Source organism: Polyodon spathula, chromosome 9, assembly GCF_017654505.1.
Source record: "Polyodon spathula isolate WHYD16114869_AA chromosome 9, ASM1765450v1, whole genome shotgun sequence".
Taxonomy (NCBI): domain Eukaryota; kingdom Metazoa; phylum Chordata; class Actinopteri; order Acipenseriformes; family Polyodontidae; genus Polyodon; species Polyodon spathula.
Window position 1 is genome coordinate 10,278,246 of NC_054542.1, and position 22,827 is coordinate 10,301,072.

Here is a 22,827-nt window from a genome sequence, read left to right on the forward strand (position 1 = left end):
CAAGACTGGCCCAGACAAACATAGCAAAATGATCACGTTCATTAGAGTTTTTATGCTACGGTTTCAGTTTGCTTATGCTGTACACATGCTTAATCATAATAACAAATCCCTACTGATTCAAACTTGCTAAAATAAGTTCTACAAAGTGCTCCAGTCTCTTCAGAAACAGGTTTTTGGCCAACAATCAGATAGTAGTAACTAGTATTTTCCCACACAAAGCTACAATGCCATATAATCTGCAAGTTCAATCTGCATCAATCTAATTAGCTCTATAAGGCCTGATTGTTTTACCAAACTGGGATGTGTGGTGTGTGCACACATATTGAAGCAATTGAGTTTGCCTGCAGCAACGCCCTTTGGGCGCTGCTTCTGGTCCCCCAGCAGCTCAAGCCCAGACCGCTTCTCTCAGACGAGGTCCCAGTCGTTGACTTCAAAGAAAAAGCCCAGCCAAGGTGTCTTAAACTCCTCTTTGATTGCACACTGGCCGACCAGTCTCAAGTAGCAAGGCTAATTGCAATGGGTGTTAGTGACCTCCTATTGTTACACTAAAGACTGCTTACCATGGGTAACAGTAGTAGGCATGAAAACTTTGGGAGCCCAGAGCCCCAGATATGATGAGAGCCTATACTTGTAATTGAAGAACCGCATAAAAGTGGCGTATACCTCAAAAAACAAAACAAAAATGAATAATAAATAAATAAATAAATAAATAAATAAATAAAAACTTGGTGTTTTAGTTAGTTTGTTTAACTAAGTTGTACTATCTCGTTTTATTTTAATTAATGCGAGTAGTTTTTCGAGATTTACAATTATACTGTATTTACAGTATAATAGTAAATCTCGAAAAACTACTCGCTTCTAAATCTTTTGTAGTCATCTTTGTATTACTTTAGTATACATACATGTTAATTTGGATTCATATGTTGTTTTTTTCTGACTTTATGTGAACGAAAAGACACACATTTACCCGTTTTCCCATTGGAAATAGTGATATTTTGAAATATCACTGTCCTGGTCACAAAAGCAAAGTTTGTGGGGAATAATAGCCATGTTCTATACTTTTGAGGCATAAGCAATTAGGAAATAACACTTACTACCCAGGAACAAAAAAATATATATTTTTTTTGTTACACAGTGTAATTTAACCCTCTGCGGTCCTATATCAGACCAGGTCCGACATAACAATTTTCCATTTCTGGTCCTATGTCGGACTCTGTCTGACATAATCAGAAAGACGTCAAACACAAGTTTGTAGTCATTTCTTCTCTGGAAAAAGCAGACAAAACCTTTCAATGGCCGAGTGAGACTGATATGAGCCAAAAAAAAAGGGCGGATCTGAGCAATACACACAGCCCCTGCACCACAGACCTAACACGGGCATAAACAAACAAGATAGCTGCTTCCACATTCAGCGCTCAAAGAATATCACAGACATTTGCCAAGCTTTTAGAGATGCTATAGTAATAAAACAGTGACTTGGATAGCATTATTGACGAGTTTGGTGATAAAACGAGTGATCAGGAGATGATTTATCAGTATGCACTATGAAGAGGTATGCGACAAATACAGTGAACAAACTGTTGATGCTCTGTATAGAATCACATAAACACCTGTAATAAGCTTGTTACAGTCTTTGGTAGTAAACAGTGAGCAAGTGTTAGTGATAAAAAATGAACAGACTTTTCAGATAAGAAACCAAACCATTGTGTGAGGTGAGCCATAAGTTGGGGAACTTTCTTGTACCTATTCAATGTACAAACAAAACCAAACTAGTCTTCCTTGATGTTGAGGGCTAAAAATCAAGAGGATACAGTTGTGTCTGACCAATTTATCTACAAGGGATTAAGATTGTATCTTACATGTTTGAGCTTATGCTTTCTCTAAGTAAACTGTGCAATGATGTTAATGGCATTTTTAAAATGTATTTAATAATGTATTTAAATATTTATTTTTTATTTATTTTCAACAGCCCTGAGAATCCAGAATACCAATATTCCTCTTCTTTGTTCCATTCTACCACCGCAACAGTAAGGAGCATATTTGTCTGTACTGCAATGACTATGTTACTTGAAGGTATCGTTACTAAGGTTTAATAAGCTTCAGTATTGTTTGGCATTGTCTGTTATTGTTTATTTTCATTTGTAACAAGTTGTATTTACAGAGCAGCCCTATCCTTAAATTTAGCCTACATGTGGGAGAATGGCCCAACAAAGTTTGACAGAGGAACTATCAAACCCTGTGTCAGTGGACTGTTCCACAGTTTCAGTAAAGCAGGTTGTGTTCATAACTGCCCACCGAAGACAACAAGCGGGCTTAAATGACTGCAAACCAATATATAACACAAAAAATACACAATAGTAAGAGGTGTCATGAAAACGACTCTGATGCAATTTCAACCTTAGGTATTACCTCAATATCCCCAGGCAAATTTGAATACTACAAGCCTTTGTACAAACATATACATGCCAAAGGGAACACGATCTTGTAAAACCCCCTATTCTTCTGAATCATTATAATATCACAAATGTGCTGTCAATTTGTTAAATCAATAGCACTGCACAACAGCACCAAAATGTATCATACCAAACAAATAATATTGTTTATTGTATACTTATGCACTACTAGTGGACAAAGCAAGCTGAGACAGAGGTGTTTCAGTGACCCTAATACAGTTTCTTCGTAGGATGATGAACTCCAAAAAAAAGTGAACTCCTGGTCTCCATGTTGCTTGGTCAGGAAGAAACAAACAAATTTCTTACCCAGAGATCATTGATGTAATCCTTTTCAGCGTCAAAGCCTATGTCACTTCCTCCATAAAAGCCCACATCATAAGCAATCATTGTCCAAATCTCCAAAACACAAAAGAGGGGAAAGGAGGTTTGGATATAGGTGTGTGGAGTTCATCATCCTAACTACATGTTACAGGTAATCTTTGTCTTCTTACCTCATCTGATGAACTCCACACAGTGAACCATACCAAACCATTTAAGACAAGAGAGTGTTTGGTAGAACTTGGTAGAGGAAGACACAGGAGTAAAAGTAGGATGAAAACAAGACACATTAAAGTTGTAATGCTAATAAAGGTCTCAGAGTGTCCTGCTTTTAAGATCACAGTCACTAGGAATGGAGTAGACATTTTTCTTATCTGTATGTAGTCAGGACCCAAACTGTGGTAACCTAAATTACGAACACAGGCTAAGGGACGATGTGTTTCCTTGGCGGGTTTTAGGTGGTAGCCCCACCAAACACTAGCCACTCTGGGGTGGGAAGCACACAGTGACGTTCTCAGCCAGGTAATATGTTGGACATTGCAGCAATGTGAACATTGCTGGAGGGTAGCTAGAACCCTGAGGCACGATAATAAATGTAGGTAGAAAGACTGCAAATCGTGCAACAACATTGGATCGCACCTGAACATAATTTCTTTTCATTCATCAGTATGGGTCTGAAACCAGAAGGCCCCCCCCCCCCCCCCCCCCCCCTTTTTTTTTTTGACCAAGTAAGATTTGTACTTGTTCCGATAGGCTTAACTCTTCAGTAGTTGTCCTTCAGACTTCAGGCAGCTAAAATCAACCACAAAGGATCTCAGAAATCTAAAACCTTGAGGCCCTCTCAATTTATGTTTTCAAATATTTCTGGCCTATGGTTAGGGGCGAGTATTCCTACATATGCCAGTCGACAAAGAAAAGGATTGAGTTGTGTGGCATGGCTGCTCCCTGTTGAAAAAACAGCAATTAAAGTGGTAGCTTGTAAACTAGCAGTTAACTATGCCTTGTAGCACATCTGGCAGATCTGTTACTCGTGGGGTACCCTGTGTGCTGAGTATATCCAGAATGCTATTTATTGGTAAGTCCACCAAGTTGAATGCCTGGATTGTGATGTCCTTTGTTTTATTGATTGAAGTATGCCCTTGTATTAACTCGGCAACGGGTTTTCAGCATACAGTAGATTACTGAAAGTTGGGATGATTTTAGTGGAGATGCTGAGGGAAACTGGGAAGATAATTAAAAAGAAAAAAAAAGGAAACACCCCTATGCGTGTCACCTGTAGTTTCGCTTCTCTTACCAAGGAGATTACTGCTGCTAGTGCCCAAAAACTGATGAAATAACTGTGCTGTTGGCCTGGCCCCTATCTAGAAGAGGTTTGACAGCTGACTATCTTGACTTATTTGTGACTATCCTCTCCTATGTGAAATACACTCTAAGATACACTCTACCTGCAAGTGTATAGAACTGGGTTCACAGAAATGCAGAGAGTATGCTGTTGAGAGAGGTGATATTTCCCTGTAGACTAATAAACCTCTCTCCTGAAAAAAAAAAAAAAGCGACGAGTGTTCTTACTGTGCTCCAGGGTTTACCATCCTTTTATTTCTTTTTTTGACAGAGAAAGAGAACTTGCCCTCAAAAGACATCTAAAGATATTACTTCATCTAAACTTGGTAAATACTTCAGCTGTAGAGACCCCCAAGAAGAAAAATAAACCCATCAAGCTTGTATTGGCAAGTCCCAATGGAGAACAGAGGCATTACTGCAGTCTTTATGTATGTGGAGATGGACGTGGCTTTCCTACAGATCTATTGGAAACTGTCACTCCTGGGGGGACTGCCCTGATGATGGTGGTGGTGGTGGAGGTTCCATAATGAATTATCCCCAAACAAACGTATCGTTCAGACCCCAACTTTCAGAAGAAAAATGCAAATCATCATTTTTTTTTTACTATAACAGATAACTGAAAATTACCTCATCTGAAAGAATAAGGGCATGGAATTGATGCCCTTTTTTTAAGAACTCTCTATCGTAAACAGTTTTCAGCGTGTGGATATATCCGTCGCTGGTGTTAAACTCTTCTCAGTGTTGTTGGCTATCCTGTGGGGTAGCTGGGTCAATTTAAGTTCCATGACCTCTGGGAGTGAATGTATATTGGGTCTGCTTGCCACAAAGTGGGGTAGAGGTAGGAATATCTATAAGTAAAACTTGTCTGTATCCTTATTAGGGCCATAGAAAGATCAGCATCCCTGGCCATGCTGGAATGGGCTCACCTTTTCACAGCGCACTAGAATAGGTGATGCCTGAAGGAATCCCTCCCTGCTGCTGAGCCTGTCTCACTTCCTTCATATTGAACAGGGGAGCCTTCAGACCAGTGCCAAGAGGGAATCCCTTTGAGAGGGGCAAATGACAGCAATTTGATTTGTGCATCTGCTGTGAATGTGGATATCTTCATCTGATAACACCGTGATGACAAAGCTGTGACGTTAGTGTCAAATCTATAACATGTAGCCTCTAGATAAAATCCTTATACTCTGGTGTATGGCTAGTATATACTAGCTGGTGTAGACGTCTGCCGGACTGCAGACAGCCTCCCCCCCAGCTTGTGTTGATAGTAGGTGACCTACCTTATAGTTATTAACATATCTGTTGCACGAGGAGATGGTGCAATCTTTCTCCAGATAAGTGTCAATCCACCCTCAGGTGATGTAGTCAGAAAGAAGTCAAACAAGTAGATGTTAGGGAAAACATCCTCATAGTTTAGCTCTGGTGATTGAAGCAATGATTCACCAATATTTTATTATTATTATTATTATTATTATTATTATTATAATTATTATTATTATTATTATTATTATTATTATCATTGTTATTATTATTATTTCTTCATCTGACAGATGCCTTATATAAGGTTAAAGGGTAGGTTTGGCTATTGAAGCTGAGAGGATGAAATCTCTCTTAAAACAGCATCAGCATATCTGACACTGTAACTAACAGTACAGGGCAAACATTGAATTTATTTACTGGTACAAGAACCATTCTATTTGGGGCTGGTACCTGATTAAGTCTGGGTCTTTACATTGCAAGAGGTGAAACCTTCTCATCTCAACATCAGTATACATGTATGCAGGAGATTCCTCCATATAGCCCGTTGAGTCTCCATACCTCATCATAGAAGGGCAACACTTTAGAGGTTTTCTGGTCCTTTGCACCAGTTGATGCTACAGGAATTGTCCCATCAGGACTCTGACATTCAGGAGAGGGTAAAACCCTCTCACAGCACCAAAATCAGTACATACGCAACTGTGTATTCCAGCACAGCATCGTCAGTGAAGTCAAGCGGACCGGCCGCTGCAGGCAGAGAGTACAGCGAATCGCCTGTTACTATGTTTGTTGCGGTACCACTGTCGCAGAGTTACAGGCTACCACACCTGTGAACAGAAAAAAAAACCTTCATACCTTAACCCACCACTTCATACCTTAGTGCAGTGTTGTTTATTTCTCCTACTGTGCAGGAAAGCATATTAAACCACCCCCTCAGGGAAAGATAGTGGCACCCTTGTCAGAACATTAGAATAGCTGGTATAAAAACTATTTTGTCACCTCGTCTTGTGCAGTTCTGATCCCAGCATGTTGTGTTTAAGGAGGATGAGCGGCTTTGTCTGGTCGTAGCTGGAACAACAGAGCCCTTGTCTCCTGTGCTGGTGATCTCGATATCCAACACATTTAAACACAGATCCCTACTACATATTGTCCACGGAAGTGGAGAGGGGGCTGCTACATAAAATAAGCAGAACTCTTTTATGAAAAACAAACAATAAACAAAAACGCCTATACTTAAACCGTAGAGCCTTGCCACCTGACCCAAACCCGACAATAAGTGTCGGGTTAGGGTCGGGTGTAGTTTGTATATTATGGTTCGGGCCCGGGTCGGGTTAGTGTTATCAGTGAGTGGATTATGGCGTTTTAAATTTTAAGTGAGTAGTTTGTTCTTCCTGTGTGTGCATGTGCTTCTTAAAACTCACTTCCTGCTTCACGATTTTTGAAAAACCACATACCATGCACCATTGGTTCTTTGAAAAATGACCTCCCTAATATCGTCTCACAAACCTGCTTATTCGTTTTATGCAGCCTGTCAAATGCTGCATAACTGGGCTTTATAAGTAACCACAGGATATATTTAAGATTCCGACGTAACTAACAACCAATAATCATCTCCGCTGATAAACTGACATTTTGTGCAGCCTGTCAACAAATGCTTTGTGTTTGGTTTTAACAGGATACAGTTCAGTTGCAAAACAACAACGTCATCATTTAACAATCAGTTTTCATTTCACAGTTCAGTCAAATGAACAAAAAAAAAAAGTAGTGCAACGCCTAATTGATAGCTCTCATCAGTCGACAATTCATGCCTTTTTAGATAGACACAAACTGCTTATTTGCAGTTAACGATACAAAATGTATTTGTTCTGTAGTGAACCATAAGCATTTGTTCAAATGTAAAGACCGACTCAGTGTACCGTATTAAAACACTGCTCTTTAATTCACTGTTAGCTTTCTTTCTTTTTTTCTCAAATTTGTATCATGCTGTCAAAGTAAAACATGAAACCCAGTTTATATCAGGACCCGCTTTATGTCACAAACTATGCCTGAACGGCAATCACGATATAAAGCGGCTTCATCTGTACATAGGCTGATCGATTAAAAAAAGAAAAAGAAAAGAAAAAGAAAAAAGTGTATTAGTGGAACGTTTCGGTGCTGGAAAGGGTATGTCCAAATCCACTGTTTGCAGAAATTATGACCTTGTTGTATTCAGTGATAATAAAAGTCCACGTGGCTTTGTACAAGACAAATCTTGCAAAATGTTACTGAAATATGACAGCAAAAAAACGGGAAGTTCATCTCTGCAGCGGCACACTGAACAGTGATGTATTCGTCCTGTAGCTGTTTTAAAAGTGAAAGTTGTGGTGTAATATTTGTTGTTGAACGTTAATTTAGTGGTTTGATATGATATAAGCTTATCCAAATTTATCCATTTGCAAGAGCATCTTCTCTGTGGGTATTTATGGTAAGTTTTGAAGAAGCATGTTGCTGTCTTCTTTTAAATCAAGCACTGTTGGATTACTAGGAAAGGAAGTAAATTAGATGTGATTAATTGAATGCTTTATTTATTTATTTACATTTTAACTGGAAACCAAGAACACCCTACACTGAAGGTACTTAGTTGCATTAGCGTATGTTAGGAATATATATTTGTGGAGATGTTCAGGTCTGGTCGAGTCGGGTATGCAAATATTTCAAAAGTCTCGGACTCGGGTCGGGTTTGGATTTTGTTTGATTGGGTCGGGTTTTAAATTTAGACCCGAGCAGACCTCCATTCCTCTGTACCCAAGCAAATGCAAGAAAAAAATGTGTACAGTGCTTGGTTATGACATGGGCTTTTATGGAGGAAGTGACATGGGCTTTGGCACCGAAAAGGATTACAGCAATGATCTCTGGGTAAGAGATCAGTTTGTTTCCTCCTGATAAGCAACATGGAGACTAGGAGTTCACTCCGTGTGGAGTTCAACAGACGAGGTAAGAAACAATACTTCTTTGATTAGAGAGTTTTTGAAGGAGCTCTCAAAACCACAAAAGTGCCTTTGGCTCACAAAGTAGTGCTAACTTGCTATAATCTATGAGTCAAGCTTACCTGATAGTAAATGATTCACACACACTAACACACTAGTGCCCCTTAGTGTTAGCTTCCTGTCTGCATCCCGGCACCATACCTGACTGTAACCATGTCATTGTCCCTAACTGTACATCACTTATATTGCAGCAGGACACATTTGCCCAAATGAGATTATTATATTACTGCATCGGTTCTAAACACATCTGAAGCACAGTTAACACACAATGTGATCTATAACAACTACACTTTTGCTGAATTAAGGGAAGTTTTTGTAGGATGTTTTTGAGTGGATTTTCAATCTTTTTGTAATTGTAAATATAAATGTGATTCGTATTTTGTAATTAGTGTGTAATATAAATAAATATTCAATAACTAAAACAGAAGTCTATAAAACATAAGCAGTGTGGTTTATAGTCCCAGATAATAAAAGTTGAGTCTGAAAGTTAATTCAGTCTAGATTTTCCATCCCTAAATAGAACTATTCAAAACTAATTTCAACAGTAGACCACTTTTCCGTATGTTCCAAAACATGATCACAAAGAAAACCAAATAACTTAACTAATGGCAAATAAAAAACCAAGCGTGTAAAGCTGGCATGGTCTGTACTATATATGCTCCACTTTCCAGATGTTTTCACTAGCAAAAATAGAAGTTACAAATTAACATTGTCTTTGATCATTCAGTATGACAAGGAATTTCAAAAGCATGTTTGACCCAAAATGTTTCATTCCATGCAGATTTTTTCTCTCCTCCCGTTTAAACAAAAAGGCACGTTATATTCACACAAGTGCTAATTTGCATGTAGACACACAAATCGACCTAATAATCCATCAGTAAGCTTTTTCCATTCGCTTCATGCATATTTATGGAGTACTGCACAATTATGTTAAGCTAGCCAAAACAGCACATGATCTTTTGTTCATGATAATAGTTACGAGGGAGGATAAATTGCACACGCTCTTCACACCAATGTAAGCTTTTAGTTGGGCTGACATGTACTGAGAGGAAACGGCTCCAATGTGACTTTATGCTATGCCTACTGCTAGAAGGATGCTCCACAAAGTCTGTGTCACCACTATGTGGCCTAAAGTGGATTCAATGGATTTTAAAAGTAAACACAGTGTAGTGATGTGCTCTGTTGATATTACATTTCTGCATGTCATGGAATGAGGTTAGGACTTTTACAATACTTGCTTGATCACCTGGCCAAGCAAGTGAAGACTGTGTTTCCAACAATGTCAGATATGTCTGTTAAAACACATCCTTAAAAACATGGATTCATTCCAGAATATATTTGAAAGCAACATAAGGGCAGCGATTTTAAACCCTTAAAATGTCTTCCTACTAGGAATCCCTACTCATGCTTCATTATGTGTTCATGGTTCAAACCCCCCAAAAAATGGTTACATTGAAGGTTGATGGCCTCCAATTATGTTGATCTTTGTTGCCTCTGACATTTTATTTCCCACTTATTAACCAACCGGTTGCCTCCCCTAATGACTGAAAAGTCACTGTGATCCCTGTCACCAGTGGTATTCAATCTTACAGTCCATTGTGATGATTTTGAAGTGACTTGCAGGCAGGCAATAAAATGGCTCTGAGAAAATGATGGCTGTTTTCTTCCAGACTAAATAAGAGGTCATGGGATTGAAAGCTCTTTTCACAGACCTGGGTAACCACCACACGCAAACTACTGATCTCAGCATGCAGTGGAATATTCAATGTTCTTGTACACAAGCTCTCACCTATCTGCAAACCGTGGTTATTACCCAAGACAAGATGTCTATGTAACGCGTCAGCCTAAAGTGCCTCTTCAAATACTGAAAGGCTCACAGGCGCTGATATTAAGATCCCAACATTGTATAAGCCACAAGTTAGTCTGGCAAAGTATTTAAGCAAGTTTTCCTCCACACATAACTAAAGGTCTGCATATTCTTTGGCGCTTGCTGAAAGCTCAAACCTGTTATGCTATACTATGGCTTTCATCAATCCAAATATAATCCACACTGTAGACTGCTACAGCTCCAGAGCAACAACACTGGCGATACTGCCAAACAGCTTGCAAGTTAACTAGAACACAGATTTCTCCCAACCACCCTACAAAAGGCCTACTTTTGAACATTGTGCCAAACAGTGCTATTATTACATTGTTCTGGAACGTGTTGTCATTTAATATTTCAATGTTTATTTGAAATCATTAAATAGTTAGATAATATAGTCAACCCTGTTTAATACTTATCTAAAACATGCATTAAGAACTAAATATTAAGCAACTGACATACGTGAGCTACTTCTGTTCATTCACAAGTTAAAAATACCCCACAGTAAGTGAAGTCATTGGATTTGTGCAGTACAATTATGGTACCCAAGGGCCTTACATCAAACAGAGAATACTATATGGTTCAAGAGACAAGTCAGTGAGATACAGTATTTGTTGTTGTGCGCCATTCCCTAGCCACATAGATTGCATGCATATATATATATATATATATATATGTTGCTGTTTTTCTTTTTTGCCTTAATAGATTTTATTTCTTTCTGTTTTTTTATTTTTTGGCTAGGGAAACATTAGGGTCTGTCGTAAGCTTTGCTGTAAAACTAGACCAACACTCTAGAAGTCAAAGACGACTCAGCATGGAAGTGCTCAGGCAAGAAGTGGGAGAGCAAACAACACATTCTAGCAGAGTTCTTTGTCTCATCCTGCCAAATTATTACATTTTTCCACTGAAGTCAACTTTCTGTAAATATTTTCTGGTTCAAAGTAAAAAAGTGAAGAGTTAACATTTGGAAAGCATCATGCAATTATGGTCATTTGTGTCATTATCTGGACTCCAGCTAACATTGAGCAAGTCACATTTATTTTCCTTGTCAGACAGCCAGCTATCCACTGGATTCAATGGAGGGGATGCACAACACGTGCAATCTGTCAAATCCATGGGTTGGGCCAGCAAACTGCCCAAATCCTGGATTATTAAAACACTTTCTCCAATTAAAATTCTTTGCCTTGAACCTTGTGCTTGCACTCTGAGTTCACAGCTGCGTAGGAGTTGTGACATATTAAGCTCACATGAACGGTTAGCACAGACTCTGCTTCTAGGAATTAAGAGGCAGGTTTTATTATCTCCTCTCCACAGAGTTTAGGGGAAGCGTGTGACTGATTGTCCCTTCCAAATACTGAGTCTAAAGTAAGCAAGTACTGTTAAAGTAATTCATTGTATAGACATTAACGTAAAGATGTTAAAAGTAAGTCACAATAAAATAATTGTCTAAGGAAACACACACATTGAATCTTTTCTTCTTCTACAATTTAGTTTAACATTTGCAGTTGGAAAACTGAAAAAAGGAGGGTTTGGCATGGTGCCAGAAAGGAAACAAATCTAATATTGCATCAGTATTCAAAGGAGACCTATAGAAATATGATACTTCTTGTTTAAAGAAGCAGCAAGTATAACGCACTGAGGGGAATAATGCTGAACCTTCAGTGTTTAGTCATGGATACTTTCATTTCAAGTCACAACAACCTTCACATTTACTTTTCTCAACATCTGAATTCTATCAATCTTAGCGATCAGTCTTTTGCAAAAAAGTCTGCACCGACAAACAAGGTTAGACAAACTGGACTTGCAGTGCAGCCTCTCTGCAACATGTGCGGCAGTTTTACTTGGGCACATCTTTTCATAATCAGCATGCATTGAGATTAAAATTGCTACCATATGCCAGCTAAACTTAAACAGATGTTCGACGCTGAAGATCAAAAAGCATGTCATCATATCTCCTCAGATCTGTTACCAGTTATGTGGAGGAGAAATGCTGAAATACAAAGCTTTCAGTCTTGCCACTTGTTAACTCCTTTATTTTGTATGCAGCAGTGCAGCAATATTTTTCAACACAGAAACAAATTATGCATTGAACAATGCTGGCCATACTTGAAGAACTGCTAGCTAATACCAAGGGATGTTACAATGATATCCCAGAATGCCCTGCAAGAAATTCAAAAGGTATCTTGGTGAAACCCTAAAATGTTCAAGTACTTGCTTTGTTATGTGAACTTAACTTATACCATATAAGGACTTGATGGAAGTCTAACTAATGCAGTAGATAATAACCTACAATCACAGACCATTTTATTATGACTTACTGGACAAAAGCACAGATTCATAATGTATTTTAAAAAGTGATTTAAACACATCCTAATCAAAATGTGTGTTTAATGTGATCATTCCATTTAATGCATGCAGTCTTAGTAGTGTATTAACTTAGAAACCATTAGAACCACTTTAAAACCAACTTTCTCTGTCAAAAATACACCATGTGGACCACACCATTCAAAGTCCAGTATACTGGATGCAATGCCGTGTCTGACTGAAATCTGCTTGCATGTGTTATCCAACAATCCTAACTGATAGTCCACCACTGTTGTTTTGGGGTCTTTTTGTGTAAATAAATGAATGCTTTAATTCAGGGCTTCTGGCTTTCAGTGAACAACCAGGATGACATATGGTAGGCCACTGCTATAGAGCCCCATTGTATTTTAATGACTGAGTAACTCTGTCTGCTCAGCGCTGAATCTGGTGAACAGGTGTCCATATATAATGGGTTAAAGAAAGTTGGGACGTTTAGATAAACCCTGAAACATGTAATTCAATTTCCAGCACACAAAGCTTACAGTGTTCAAAACTCTAAATTATTGTTGCATACATTCTTGAAAATCAAATCCATTTTGGAAAAAAATGCAGCAAAGAGCAAGTAAAATTATTTAAACTTTTGGCAGGATGCTGATGCAGATGTGTAACAGTTGTGTGCCAATTAGGGATATTACTGAAGTGAACTGCTGAAGCCTTTTGGGATTTTTGCTGGTCTAAGATAACATGGACCTTGCGTTCATTACTGTTTCAACAGGAACAATAATTTTATGAACTACAAAGCAAGAGTTTTTTAATTTTTTTTATTTTTTTATAGCCCCAATTTACACCCTGCTTCAAAGGCAATATAATGGGAAATGACAACCTGATCAAATCTCTGTTAATTCTAGAAGAAATAATTCAGAACACTACAAATTAGTGTCCTTGAGCTCTATTAGATAACTTGCTGGAAAGTCTCAAGGTGCAGCAATATAATTCCCACATTTTAGTGTGCAGGCTTTAACCATCTTGCTTTCAGAGACATTTAATAATATTTCACAAAAATGTTTTGTCTATGGATCCCAGCTTCTTTTTAAGCTTGCCTGCATTATTTCTAACAAAAAGTTTTTTTCTTCTTTTTAAGCTGGGGCACGTGTCCAGGTTTCAAAGGGGAAAAATGTTTTTTTTTTTTTTTTTTTTTTCTGTAAACTTGAATAGTTTAGGTTTATGGGTTACTGTAGCTTTAATATACAATCGTACCAGTATACGTTGCCAAAAGATTATGCCAACTTCAAACGTTGTTCCCCTGTAAATAAGAAAACAAACAGTATTTTGGCAGCAGAAAAGGACTGCTGATAACATTTTCTACTGTTACAGTATCTCACTGTTTACTTCAACTGCATCAATAACACACTGTATTCTCAGGGCTGAAGTATCTAAATATATACACTAATCAATTTTTGTATGCAAACATTGCTTGAAATACAGTGAGTACAAGCTGAGCAGCAATTTCTCAAAACAGAAAGACTGCACAGCAGATGCAGAGCTAGGAGACAGATAAGGCCTCATGCCTACCTTGTTTGAATTACTGAGATAAAGACCATTTCCATGTACTGATATGTTTCACTGATAAGATCTGCTTAACTAAAGCTGAAATCAGACATTCTCTTAAATGGAGGAGACTGGAGACATATTTATGAGATAGACAGCTGCAAAAACATCCTTTGCCAAGAAACATGAAGTATGTTATTTACATTTCTTATGTTCCATAACAAAGGGCTGATAACCAACCAACATAAGAAATCATAGTTATAATTTAAAAATTAAAAAAATATGACAACTTGCTGACCCAGACCTAGATTCCTGGACAGTTTCCCAAACCACTTCCCCACTGGGAAGTACTGAAAATTCCTGATTTTGACTTTCCAGTGCCAACTTCCAGTACTCGATTAACTATTTGGACTGTTTATAAGTTAAAGGCAACAACTGAATGCTACTAGAATACATTAGTATAGATAAGAATGTCACAATTGTCTTTGTTTAGGGAAAACAGAACATCTTTTTTTATCAATATGTCTAGTATGAAACTAATTTGGTTCCCCAAGAAAGTGTTGACAAGTCCACCACAACTTGAAAAAAAAAATATCAACTGAAACAAAGTGCACCATGCATCTCCATACCAGGCTTTGATAATTTCCCACTGGTACAGGAGAATGACCCAAGCCACTAGAAGGACAAGACACTAAACCAAGTCCAAGGGGACAGCAGTGTGCTGTTTATGTTGCTGTTGTCACCCTTCCATGGCACATATTTCTTTTGAAGAGCAAACAGTGCCTTATTAACGTCTTTACCCTTAACACAAGCAAAATAACTGTAACCACATATCTGAGGGCAGGTTCGGGCAGTTTAAAAAGTGACAGACCTGGGCTGCGTTCAATCTGCAGAGTGCTCTGCCATGACGCTATGTAAAGTAAGTTAGCTCCTATTGAACAGTGTGTTACGAAGACAGAACTTTCAAAATGGCGGAAAACACAGCTAGAGTTGTTTTTGGATGAATTTATGGGAGATGCAGAAAATCTGCTGTTTAATGGCTCCATTGCACTTGTATCGAGAGCCAACACCACGGCTTTAGCAGCAGTGAGTTCAAACACAAGCAAGACTCCTGTACGGACTGAAAACTACGCATTGTTCCTCAGTACTGTTACTGTGCAGTTTACGCTTACAATTAAGATGTTTCTATATGTGCAAGTATTCTTGTAGAGCAAAATTAAATTTAAAAAAAAAAAAATGTTCAACAATTATTCAACCCAGTAACATTTTTATACAGCAAATAAAATAAAACAACAACAAAAAAACAAAAACTTTTCAAAGAAATGATGTCTTCAACAATTCTTTGAATACTTCTGTGAATGACTTTGGCAGTTAGTTTCTTTGTTTTGCAACCTTCTTCATTTCCATGAGCTCCTGCAGCTGCCTTTTCTGTTCCTCTACAAAGTCTTACAATTGAAGTCTTACTGTTTGTTTTTTCTCTCCAATATGATTTATATCTTATAGTACATATATCATTTTGTTTATAATGGGCTCTTGGTTCAATAGTAATGTAACACTGCAAAAGTGCCTAATTTTAGTAACGTTTTCTTATTCTAATGCCCCCTTTCTGCCACGAATAAAAAGGGTTTGACATTTTCAGTGTAGCCTATACTGCTGTGCTTTTTCAGCAGAGATACACTTTGAATCCTAATTTCGCAGAAATAATAAAACTCTAAAACAAAACAAAAAAAAACTAACCCTAACCCTATCTCTATAATGTAAAGGCTGCCTAATTACCTATTCCAAGCTTTCTCTTTTGAAAACTATAGTATTTTTTAGCAAGATTCATTTGGATTTATTGGAGACACCCCTCTTAACACATATGCATTATTATTTCTACGATCAATGTTTTCAATTTGCCTGACAAGAGCTCTTTCTCGCCACAGTGCTGTCAGAAATTGCTGGCTCTCATGAATATTCATGAGCAGGCAATGTTTTTTTCTCATATGTGTTCACCTCATTTGCAGATTCAGTACAATACGATACAAGGCATGAACCACATATTGCAAAACAATCTTGAAAAGATTTCAGTGGCCTGAGGTTTTATTTACATTTGTTCAGGGAAGTCACTGCAAAAAAAACACAATTTGTGCTTTACAACTCTCTCAGTTGCCTGGTGGCATTCTCTTTTAATAATTACTTTGTACTTCCAATTAATCTAAAAGGATGATGTAAGTTAAACCATCCCTAAATTCTGTTGCATACTCAATATACCCCCGTGGTGCATCGGCACACCTGTCCGCATTCAGCATTGAGGAGCTTTTTTGTAGTAAGAGGGCTACAGATATGTCTGAACCATTATACACATGTACGTTTCTGAAGAAAAAAGAAATCATGAAAGGAATATTGTTTTGTACATGGCTCAGGGGCTATTAAAGTACTGCCCAGTCCCTGATAGTTCTGTCAGTGATGCATAATTGTAATATATAATAAGAATGAAATGATCAATGTTTGTGTTGAACCTTATCCTGTTAAGCAACAGACCTAATACAATAAAAAAGAACTGCAACCATGCATAACCAATTAGTATATTATATATATATATATATATATATATATATATATATAATATATATATATATATATATATATATATATGAGGTTACTTGCTATGGTACTGCAAATGCAACACCAAAGAAACTAAAGATAGATAAACAAAAATTAATAAAACTGACCAATACTGTTTTAATCCTGTCATACCACCTTCATGTTTGATTTAGGTTACATTAATTGTAGATTTTATGATTGATACTTTTTAAAGTTATGAAATTACACATCATTTTTAAGATACGGAAGTTGATTGCCTTGTTCTGTGTTGCTATTCTAGCATTGTGTGTCTGGTCCATGTGCTTTGTTTGAACAAGACAATATTTTTTTGTGATATTTTACAATGTAAAAATAAGTCCATAATAGCAGGACAGCATGTACACGATGGTCATGTTTAATATATATGCTAATTACCATCAAATGTGCTAAATCTAAATTCGAAGAAGCAGCTATGTTTGATATAAGTTTTGGCGATAACATCATTGCTGTCCTTTTGTGACAATTATTTTGTAAACAATTTTGGTATAAATAGAACAAAGCTAGAGACTGATGTTAGGTCAGAGAAAGAAAGAAGAGAAAACTGCTACCCTCTGTATCTCCAGAATTGGTAAATATACCTTTCTGTATTTGTTTCTATGTTTTATTAATACAGTTTGTTAACTAAACTGTTGTAATAACAGAATTCATTGGGTTCAATCCACAAAATAACACTCACTTAGTTACGGCAGTTAACATAATGTACTGAAGTATATTAGGTGAACAAACGCCTCTAAATTACCTGAAACTGTATGAGAAAAAACAACCGTGCCATTTAAAAAAAAACCGCTGAAAACCAAATTGAAGTCTACAGATTAATCCCAACATGTGATTTTTTTTTCATTTAGCTAACTCTGGGAATTAAACATCTTAGTGTAACCCAGTCAAAATAAACAGTACATTCTTACTGCATTAGTTGCAATAAGTAGCAATTTACTTTGGCCCATGTGAATAATTTCTCACACAGTGAACAGTTAAAATGACTTCATTTTTTATTTCACTTGGTTAAAAAGTGAGCCAAGGCAAAAGGTCAGGGCTTCAGGAACTAATTGGAATTCTCTCCTGTAGCACATCATAATTACACTTTGTGGAATGTCTCGCAAGTATCACTGTATGTGAAATATAGTATAATAAAAGAGAGAGCTGTGGACTCAGATTACTAGTTCCTTTGAATAATTCAGCTCTTTCTGAAAATAAACTGTTCCATTTTTCAAGACTGCATTATGAAGGGAAATTCCTTTTGTTTTCAAATATTGAGGTTGGTGAAAAATAAAAGGACAACTTTGTCTTGTTCCATAGAGGAAAAGGATCAGTAACAGAACAAACTTTACCTAAAAGATTAATGCTGATTACAACATTGCCTCAGGTTAATTTGTTACAGGGCTGTTCTTAGAATGGGCTCCCTTTAGTCTTAGTGCTTCACAATACCCACTGATATCTTAGGGCCCTGTGAATAAAATGTTGTAAACACTTTGAACTGTAAAGCTTATAATATTCTAATAACCCAGTTACACTTGTATATAACTGTGGCAAAGTGGCTGGTGATTGTGAACAGGTGTAGAGGTGATGCAGGCCAGGAGTAATCACAGACAACCAGAACTCATATTTCCATTACAGTAACTTGTTTACTGTCTTTGTTACTACAGGAGACCTATTTGCTCACATAAACAGTGACAACTAATGCAAATCAATTATACACAAGTCCATACTAGTCCTGTCAAAGGCACTCTAATGTTGCATTCATTGAACTACCAGCTTTTACTTAGGTTGTGAGTCATGAGGTTTAATATCTGAGTACTACATTATACACTTTCACACACTATTTAAAATAAAAGGTTTCATATACCCGATTTACAAAAATGAGGCTCTGCCTTTAATCTATGTACAAGTGTAAATTTATTATTTTAATCCTTTATAAAATGATTCCCCAGAGGTTAAAGGTCTGTTTAATGAATAAGCAGTACATACATTTCCAGTATAATAAAGTACAGATAAGGCACATTAAGTTTGGCAGATTACTTAAAAAAACCCACTGGATAAAGCTCTTTAAGACTTAATTTTCTATGTTTTTATTGGAAGATATGAACTACCCAAAACACAGTGGTGTGGGCCAAATGGTTTGCTCTTAAGCTGAAACCTCAGAAAGGTCACTTAATGCAAGAAGTAGTGTTCTGCTATTTTTTTGGATTTTATACCATTTAAAAAAAAGCCTTTTCAATAATTACACATGCTAGTTACCATTAGTCCAAACTTAAACAAACAACAAACAGTATGCTTTAGCTAGAGCATGCAAGCATGGGACAAAAAAAGAGGCAACAAATGCCTTTCAGATTCAATGCTAATGCAACAAATATGCTCTGCAAGTATGGATACATGATGGGTACATATTAATTAATATATATATACTATTAATAATATATATTATATCTTATATATTAATATATTATATATATATATAGTTAATCTAAGAAGATTTAAACTTATATCTCTTATATATATATATCTTATCTATATAATAATATATATATCTAGATAATATATATATATATATATTTATATATATATATAGTTTAATCTTCTTGGGGTAATTGCAGCTCGAAACACTGGTCCAAAGCTTTGACAACAATAAATAATTGTGCCTTATGAACCATGCATTACTGTAGGTATATGTGTAGGCATTAAAAAAAGTACATGTTACGTATCTTCACATTCATATTAGAAACTTTCATGGTATAGTCAATTGAATAAACCAAACCAAAAGAACTTGCCAAAGAATTCCAAAACAAAGTTGAAAAACGTGGCTTGTTATAAATGCTAATGACACAAGTCACAATTATTATTGTACTGACGGACACTAAAATGGAATATTAAGTATTCGTGTGCAATGCTTCATGAAGCTGCTCAATGGCTCATTTGTTATTTCTGACATATTTCTCTAGCTGCCTTCCCGTTCTGTCAAAAGCATTATTTCATGAAACTTGATTCTAAATGTTTTGTTTCTTTTCAATTTCCTTTCACCACAAATTCTCTGCTCCATAGGCCTTTCTCAACAATCCAGCCTTTCTATTCAAATGGCAGAAACCCAATGCTGCTGTCTTTAATCAAGTAATTTTCAACAGGAACCTAATAAATGAAGATCCAGCACTGGTACCAACAAGGTTACAACAGTCATATAGATATCTGGGCAACATCTGAATTATTTCGTAAACCAAGCAGTGGAATAACAGGGTGTGTGGCAAGAAAGAAGCTGGGCTACTTCAACTTACTGTAGAAACACAGCCTCATTGGCTCCATAAAATACCTTTTAATTTAGCCAGAAATTTAGTAGATGACAAACTGACACCAGAACTCAAAATATGCATGTTGGTGATGAGGCATCTAAAGAAAGTGGTTAAGTACCTTTAAATTAATCCAATTTCTTTTACGAACACATGAAAATAATCACTTGCAGTGTACCTCAAAGTCACATTTCAAAGAAATTTAAGCTGCACTCATTTGTACTGTAATGGCTAATAGGCCTAGCGTATAATACATCATAACAGCCTTCCTGGGGTAAACAGTGGATTCACCAACTATAAATAAGAAAACGTTTAATGAAAATGCCTGGTGTTTTACCTGCAAATCTGATAAGCCAATTGTATCTCACTCTCTAATGAATGGCAAAGTGCAGCTTTATATTTTTAAACAAATATACCAAGTTCTCCTATCCTATGTCACGGGAAAGACATTTACCACTTGAACAGAATGGAATGCCAAAACTTAATGTTATCTAAATTATTTTCATAAACCAGTTTCAACAACAGAAAATGAACGTATTGTACATGTTAATGCAGCAGTATCCACTATTTTCTTTATGTAATTCCTTGTCCAGTCATTTGATTGTTGATTACTAAGGTAAGAAAGAAAAAGGTAGTATTTATTGTATAGGGCAAGATAATCTTTTTAAAAACATGTTCCTGCGAGTTGGGGGATTAAGAAAATTATGTTTATATTTTTCAGGGCTTTTAAAACAGCAATTAAATTGACCAAGAGTACGTTAGTCTAATAAAGGGTTTCAGGAATCATACTGCATCTCAAAGATGTTTTTGGACTTCTGGCAATTGACAACACAGAAATTATATTTGAGCTAAATTAGTCATGTGGGAGGAAAAAATGAAGATTCGCCTAAAATACAAATTGATGTTGATATATTTGTTTTTATTTTCATTGTAAACCAATTAAAATGGCATGGAGTTTTCCCATCACACCCAGGGACTTGCCCTAAAGCTCCTGGAACCCCCAATTACAGCACTATGCCAGAGGGCGAGGTTTCTACTGATGTATAAGCACAATCTGTACAGTGACGCACAATCTGTCTCAGTATCGAAGTCTACTGGCCAAATTAATTAAACAGCTTATACTAAAAACAACTGCATTCATATTTCAATATAGTTGCTTTAGTATGTGTTTCTATCATTTTGTGGACTATAATAATTAGACATTGTCTTAAAATAATTATTCAACGGGCAATACATATTCTAGTTGTAATCTTATTTTGCTTGCTTTCCATTTACTGCTGGAAATTAAATATGCAAAGGAATACAATATATTTATATATTTTGCTATTAACAATGTATGATAAACAGCAGTGACATACTAATCAATTCATCTCAGACTTTTTCAAAACAGATAATGACAACTTTGCTATTCAGATATGTTGGCAGCCTTAAATTTCTGCTTCCAAGATGGCAGTTTTACATTAAGATTTGAGACTATGCCAGTTAGACTGACAACCACTGGCACTTATTTTTGTCAAAGTGAAAAATAAGTTTGAGTAGATTAGGTTTTACGTTACCATTTTCAAATATTTGTTTAATTTACAATTAACACTTAGATTACTTTCTTGACTTCTTCAAAATTAATTTGACTAATTCCTAAAGTGTTCCATTACTCATGTGCATTGCCTTTTTTTTTCTTTTTTTTTTTTTTTTTTTTACAAAATTTTCAGTAAAACTGAGGTTAAAGTAGACTTATAACCTCCCATATTTTAACCTTCGAGAAAACACGTGATCAGTCTTGTTCAAACAAAAGTTGTTTAACTAGTTTCAACCAGTTTATTGGCATGCTCCTGCTTTTTCTTGTAGCAGTGGGATGTTTAATCATTTTTTTTATTCAATAAGCTTTTCCAAATGATGTTAACATTTTAGAGGAAACACCAACAGAGGTGATTTTATCTTATTTTTTAATGGACTTACAGGTATAAGGAAACTACATTCTTACATATTTGATATATGTAACTGTACTGTATATGTAATACTGTATGGAGCACTATCATATAACTACTCATTTATTTATTTTTTAATGTTGAAGAATTTTCTAGGACACCAATCTGACTGCCGGAATACCTTTTAGGCACCTCTGAATGAATTCACCCACAGCAAGAGATGAAATATACTAGTGTGGCAAACACACCTGTGCACAGTGTTTTTAATACTAAATTCCAATGGCTTTTCAGGACTAGAAATATCTATTAGGAAGGATGCAATATTCCCAGGTGAACAAAGCCAAGCTTGCTTGGTCATAGTCTCTGCTACCTGTATTTAGATGTGCAAGAACAGTGAGCCCTTGGTGGTCTTTCACAGTCACCATTAGCTAGTCATGCTGGAGTAATATATTTGAAGTTCTCCTTTGTTATGTTGTCTAATACAAGCAACTCCTATTTGACTCCATCCCTTTTATGTTCAAGGCTTACATGCAGCAACATTTTACAATAGATCAGCCCTGGTTGCATTATTTTCTTATATATTTGCGAAGGCATCTAAAGGGAAAACAGGAGAATAGTAAGAAATGAATGTTTTGTAAACTGGATAACAACTGTCCTGCCTGACTGAGGAACACATCCCCTTTGTACAGTGCCACCATCTTCAGACAGCTGTCTGAAGCTGAACTGGAATAAACCAAACACACAAAACTCCAAAATATCAGACATAAATAACGAGTCTTGATGCAGTACTAGAAAAGCATGTCCTGTGTTTCATAATCTGAGGAAAATAAAATGTCGCAGAGGTTTTGTAATTCAGGGAAATGCACTAAAACAGTACAAACACAATTACTG

The 22,827-nt window shown here is 36.4% G+C and overlaps 1 protein-coding gene across 3 annotated transcripts in view; it reads right to left on the bottom strand.

Moving 5' to 3' along the window:
- Positions 1 to 22,827, bottom strand: part of LOC121320400 (roundabout homolog 1-like) — a 389,786-nt gene that overhangs the window by 72,417 nt on the left and 294,542 nt on the right. The gene's annotated exons all lie outside the window — the stretch shown is intronic.